Below are 7,234 nucleotides of genomic sequence, written 5' to 3' on the forward strand. Positions count from 1 at the left end.
TTGCTTTCTGCTATTATTGTATACACAGGGTGTACATAGTTTATGGCTGCCGCTGTTGTTATTGTTTTATGTCTTGCATTTGACTTTGACTTTTCAACCGCTTGCCGTCATCATCATCTAATCATCATCATCATCAACATCATCAGCAGCAACACCAGCGACAGTGGTACAATGTGTTAACAACTGTAAATTGACTCACACATACACACACATACTTGCATATCCATTTATCACAGACAATTTGTTGGAGTCGCGCTTTTTCGGATCTGTTTTTGTACACTTTATCTGTGCGCCCGATCCATTGTTTTGGGTGGCAACCACTGTGCAATGACCAAGTCCAAAGCAACCACCAGCACCGAACCGACGTCGCGATGGCGCTTTCGATTTTTCTTGCCTTTGCAACCCCGCACGCAGTAGCAGCAACAACAAATAGAAGGAAAAAAAAAATAAATCCGTATTGAAGAAGGGGGCAAAGCGAACAAATAAGCAATACAGCTGTAAGTGCGCGACTGACGCTCTTTCGCGCTCTCTCTCTCTCTCTCTCTCTCTCAGTCTCTTCGACTTGTGCCCCTTTTGGCACCCAGGCGAACCACAATGCCAGCGCCAAGAGAGCAAAACAACAACAAGAGCAGCGTGCGTGTGTGTGTGTGTGTGTCAAAAAGAAGTCTTATTGGATATATATATTCAACATGCGCTTGCACATTTTGATGATTTCCTGTGAACATTTGGATATTTCAATGTAAAGCGACTTGTTGCATGCGAACATTTTCCATGCTACATGTGTATGGAACGCACTGTTGATGTACTGTTGTCTTCTCGCTGCTTCACTGTTAATGTTTTCTGATTATCATGTTAATGAGCTTCTTAATGAGTAACATATACATACACACAAATATACATATGTAAATACATACATATATGCATACATACAAGACATTCATTAATGAGCTTAGCAAATTCTAATGTTCTCTTGACAAAATCAAAACGAATGAGAGCATTTCGTAATACCGTTTGTTGGAACAATCAAGTTTTTGTTGTTTGTTTTTTTTGAACGGGAATTCCTTCCCAAGCGCACTTGAGCTTTAATGTTCTGTTATTTGCAGCACTTGGGGAGATTTTTGAATAAATCGCTTCGAATTTTTATAGTGTTTACTATTTCTGGTTTATTTTCAATTTCTTAAGTTCAACATTCACTGTTATAGTCAAGGAAATAAAAAGGGCGTTCTGTATCTATGAGTAAGTACTTATAAATATGAGGAAAAGTTTTAATCGAGGGATCAAATTGGAATTCCAGATTCCATCGGGAAGAAATAACGTATTATTGCACTTTTGTACAACAACAAAAATGCGTTGCCTGGAAATGGGATATATAATAATAAAAATCAAAATTATACCTACATAGTATATTGATTTATCTATGTACATCATATGATTCCTGTGCGTTGTCCTGCTATGCAAAATGTCCGCTTAAAGGATATGTAAAAAAAGGACGGCTTAAAGAAAAGTTGGTCTAAGTTGTCCGTTCATTGGTAAATCCCTCCCAGTATATCTATAAGGTACTGCAAATCACGACAAGTAGCGCTTTTCTATTGCTTTCTTATCTTCTAGTAGTTTTCTTATTTAACTGTGAGTAACTGTCTTCTTCTTTTCTGCTCAGCTATCGCCATACTATCTTCCTGGCGATAGGTATTAGTTTTCTTAGTGTTTGCAGGCAACAAATTTAGTTATATTTTAACTATTAAATTATGATATGTTTGTGTATATACTTATTTGTATGTACTTGCAACATTTTTTGCAAACCCAACATCAATTAACGGCTTTGTCTGGCCAAAGTGAAAGGCCAAGTGCGTCTCTTGTTTTAATTTTTCTTTCTTTTAATATTTTAATATGTAGAGTCTGTTGTTGTTGTAGCTTGAATGCGCATTTTGTTTAATTGTTTTGCTTGAATTGCTGCAATCTGTGTTTTATTGGTTAAGTGCTGCGATTTTTGAATGCGTCTCGTTCGGCTTACATAAAATGCCACACAATGTGTCTAGTATTTTGCATCCCTCTCTAACACACACACACACGCACAGGCACAGGCACACACACCTGCCGCATATTTCTTGTTAAAAGCCGAACGTTGCTTTTTGAGTTTTGATTGGCTAATTTCAAGTTTTTTTGTTGTGGTTTCGGTTAGAGCCGCCTTATGAAGGCCATTTGTTGTAATGCTCACTTACACGCATTATGGCTTAAGATATTTCTTTCAAAGAGCCGCTGTGTGAAATATCTTGACGCTAACTTGTCGAGCGGCTGCGATTCGGCTGCAGGGGCAAGGGGCTTGCCGGAGTCTTTCAAATGTATCTAATGGCTATTATGTAATTGCATTGGCATACCATAAGGAAATCAAGTTGTATTTTTAATTGTAAGCCATAAATGATCACGTGCTATATATGCCAGGGCTGCCAGTCCCCCCCCCCCCCCAAAAAAAAAGAAATCGCTGGTTCAAACAAACTTTCCTCAGTTCGTAAAGCCCGTTTTTGTTTGGTTTAAGATCTGTTTTTTTTCACGCAAAAGTTTAGTTCATAGTAAAACATAAATTGTAAATCGGAATTTCAACCGATTCAGCTCATCTCCTATATCTTTGGAGTTAGTTCCCAATTTGATCAGCCATCGCATGTTTATGGAGAGTCGTAAAAATGCGTAATTTGTACTTGAGCAGAACCACTTTGAAGGAAACCAATCCCAAAACAGTAGCTGGCCAAACATTGTTAATGGCCAGTGAAAATTTAATGGCGTTAATTTGGCCATAAAGGTGATTTTTACAGTCCGTAAAACGCCGTATCGTTGGCTAATTGATGCATTTGAATGCATTTTGATTAAAGTAAATCTAGCAAATCAAAGTCTATAAAAGTGCTTACATTCACAGAATTTCATCATAATACTCGATCTCGTAATTCAGATAGACAAATGTGCATATATATATGTATATGTATATATATTTGCTCTTGAATCGCTTCGGCCTGCCACATGGCGATTGCGCCTCATGTATCTCTTGAAAAAAAGAACTCCATTAAAGCCTCTTATCTGTCATTACGTCTACACATTTTATGTTTTATTATGAGCAACAAATAGTTGCTTAAGATAAAAGAGTTCTAAATTTATGGGATTATCGTAACTTGAGATAATTTTCATAGGCAGCATATAAGAAGTATATATATATTTATTTATTCTTTTGTTTGAGCTCTCGAATATCCACACATGAAAATTTATTTAAAGCTTTTTTGTATTTTGGTCCGATTTTGATAAGCTGGCAAATTCTTAGAGTTACCGCGATCGAGCGCACGTTCTTCGCCTCCCTCCCCTGATACGAAAATTGCTTGATTAGCTATTTTTGGTTGATTGGCTGGGTCTGGGGGGATTACGAAATTTCATTAAATTAACTATTCTGAGTTGCTCGAAAAATGCGAACGAAAAAGTGACTAAAACGCGTTCCTAATACCCTCTGCTGAAATCTTGTGGTAAGGGGTATTTAGGTTTTGGTTTACAGGGTTTATGTTTGAGAAGAAAATTAATTATAATACTGTGTTAAAAATACAATATAAAATGAAGAATAGCTTAAAGCTAATTACACTTAAAGTCCTTGGCAGCATCTTAAACTCGATAAGGGACTGAAAACTTACTATACTATTTTTTTTATCTATGTAATAGTTACATCAAGCATAGCTACAACAAAGTTCTATTACAGACAAACATACTTTTTATTATGCTATAGGACTCCAATCTACACAGTCAAAATAAATACTACTTATGTTGGCCGTTCCATGGTTTATTATCTGCAAAATTAGACAAGTTCTTTGAGATATCAAACGACTTTTTACGTTTTCTGCTTCTAATAAGCATAGTTTTATTGACCGATAAGTTTTAGGTCTGTCTGGGTCTCAAAAGATTATAAGTTTCTCATAGTTGTAGAAGTTAATTCCAAAGTTTATTAAACGATGAAAAAATATAATTTTTAGGGAAGCAAGACTTCCTTTATTTGATGGTAATTTGCAACTGAATAAACTTAAATCAATTCTAGCCCTAGTAACCTGTGGCTTAGCGGCAGCGGCGTTGGCAGCGGCGTCGCTGCTGATGTTGTTGGCCCGTTGGGCAATTCTTCTTGGAATTTTCGGCGGTTGCCAGTCGGCGCGTGGAGGAAATGGCACAGACACTAAGTCAGCATTTTGCTGCACTTCTTATGAGGTGTTGCAATGCTTCTTATTGGGACTGTGTGAATTTATTTGTTGTTAACTCTTCCCCCTTTGATTTAAGCTTGTCCTCAAGCGATCATCAGAAGAAAGGTATGTTGTTGAACCTGAGGTTATTGGCATCTGTATTTGGTATTTGGATATGTACTGGTTCTTTTTTGGGTCTCTCTTGTTCTTTGTTCAATTGCAGTATTATATTTTTCTTATTTTTCTTCATTACGTGTAATACACAGGTAAGAAGGATGGCAACTGTGAACAGAGTTATGAAACCGACTCTATTTGCTATAGAGTGCGTCTGAAGTTTTTGCATGTTTTTTATGTTGTTGATGTGCAATTCTTCTAATGCTTCCAGAGAAAGAATCTTAATTCTTTCGTTTTCTATTGGGGTTATTTGTATTGTGGGATTTCCTGGGGTCATGAAGGTGACCTCTAGGTTGCTGAACTCTTGTTTGTTGATGAATAAGGTTTCGTTCCAGAAGTTAATCACGTAGGTGCCTCTCACGCGTTTCTTCTCTTCTTGCCATCTAATAGTGCCGTTGAAGTCGTTCACTAGTATAAGTCCATCGTCGATTTCCTCGATCTCCGGGATATGATCTGCATTGCTAAAGCCACAGAGCGCTTGCTCTCCACTAACTAACTTAGGTATACAGTTATTAGTGTTCAAGTTTACAATTTTTGATTTGTTACAAATTTTAATATTATTGTATCTTTTACAATTGTTGTTTATGCCATAGATTGTTTTATTACAATGAAACAGTTCGTTAAATTCTAAATTTATTATATTGTTGTTTTTCACTACTGGCTTTATTAAAGTATTTTTGCATTCTATTTCTTCTAAATTTGGAATTTTTACAATATAAAACAGAGTGGTTCCATTATGCAAAATGGATACATCTGCGAATTCTAGCATTTCTTCAATATTTAAAGGTGGCATGTTACTTTTATTAAAATTATCGTTTACTATCTCTATTTCTTTTTCGCCAAGTAGAAATCTGTAATTTTTATGTATTTTTTATATTGCTTTTATGTATTATTTTGTCAGTCGTTGTTAGTACGGTTGTGTTTCTATTTTCTTTAACTATTTCCTTTTTGTATCTGGGTGACAGTTTGGTACCTAATCTGGTATTGACTTTGACGAATATTTCTTGACCTGGTATATAAGTTCGTATGTCGTTACGTTTTTTGTTATGATTCTGCATGTCGGTCGATTGTTTCTGTTTGAGTCTGTCAATGTTCTCCTTCCTAGCTTTTTCGTATTGGTCTGGGTCTGTAGTCACGTTTCTGCCGAAAAATATGTCTAATGGTCTCTTGTTAGTTGTCGAGTGTATAGTGTAGTTGTAGTCGTATATTGATTTGTTAAGTAGTTCTTCGAATGTTCTGTGTTCCTGTTTTCTTTTGTTGCATCTCATAATATCTGATAGTGTTGAATGAAATCTCTCTACCTGACCATTCACTGCGCTTTTGTAGGGTGGTGTTTTATAAACTTCTATATTTAATTGGTCCTGCATCATAAAAGTGATTGAGGCTGAATTAAGGGATTTTTCGTTATCTATTACAACGGCTTTAGGTACGCCAAAATAAAAAAGGATTTCATGAAGTGGTTTTTTAATGTCTTCTATTGCCCTAGATTTGATTATTCGTCCTTGAGCTAATTTCGAAAATTTGTCTACTGCCGTTAGTACTAAGTTTTTTTCTGTCGTGTATATGTCGATGTGGATTGTATGTCCTGGGTATTCGGGGATTGGTGTTTCTTTGAGTTTTGGGTTAGTGGGATGCCTATCGTATTTTTCTTCTTTACAAACCTGACACTGTTTGACTAATTCTGTTATTCGTTGCTTCATTTTTGGGAAATAGAATCTTTCGGACAATTGCATTTTGTTTTCTAGTGCGTTGCGGTGGGCTCTGTTGTGTGTAGCCAATATCTTCTCATCTTGTTCTGTTTCATTTGTTAAATCTTTTACTTGAGACTGTGTGAATCTAATCTTGAAGTTACTAAAATGTTGGGGATATATCTGCTGAATTTTGTTCATTATTTCTTCTGAGGTTATTATTCCGTTGATTACGGATGGGTTTAGATGAGCTTTCAGTATTTGCGTAAGGTCGTGTTCTGAGAAATGTGGTCGAGTAATCGTATGCCTGTGGAATGTTGGGAATGGGATATGGAATTCGTAATTTGTTTCGTTGGCTCTACTGAGAAATATCTGGTTTTTGAATACGTTAATTGGAGCTTCTATGCTCGGAATTAAGTTGTGGCTTGAACTGTCTGCACTGTGTTGGGTGGAGGCTACTGATCCAATATTGTTGATCACAGGGATACGTGATAGCGCATCGGCTACAATGTTATCCCTACCTGGCTTATAGAGAAGTTCATAATCGAACTCTTCTAGGTAAGCTTTCCACCTCTTTATCCTAGCGTTGCCGTTCCAACTGCTAAGAGAGTGTGTTAAGGGTTGATGGTCGGTGTGTATTTTTACACTCGCTTTACCGTAGAGGTAATTCTTGAGGGCTTTTAAGGCCCAAATTATTGCCAACATTTCCCTTTCATTGGTGGCGTAGTTCTCCTCTGTTTTAGAGAGAGTTCTAGAGAGGAAACAAATGGGTCGCTTGTTCTGGGATAGAACAGCCCCAATAGCAAAGTTGGATGCATCTGTTGTCAGATGAAATTCTTTGCTGAAGTCCGGGTAATGAAGTATTACCTCGTTTGAAACTAGGGAATTTTTTATTTTATTGAATGCTTCGATCGCTTCTTCGTTGAGATTAATGAGCTTTTTAGCTGATTGGTTTTTGGACACGCGTCCATCTTCCCCTCTTAAAAGAGAGGTAAGGGGCTTTGCCAGCTTAGCGAAGTCTTTTATAAACCTCCTATAATAGCTGGCGAGGCCAATAAACGATCTTAAATGTTTGAGTGTTTTTGGAAGTGGGTACTTCCTAATTGTCTCAATTTTGCTTGGGTTAGTTTCTATACCCTTGTCTGAGATGACAAATCCCAGGAATTCTACTCTGCT

Source organism: Drosophila montana, unplaced genomic scaffold, assembly GCF_035044405.1.
Source record: "Drosophila montana isolate Dmon_TW-CO22-7 unplaced genomic scaffold, ASM3504440v1 contig_2578_1, whole genome shotgun sequence".
Classification (NCBI taxonomy): domain Eukaryota; kingdom Metazoa; phylum Arthropoda; class Insecta; order Diptera; family Drosophilidae; genus Drosophila; species Drosophila montana.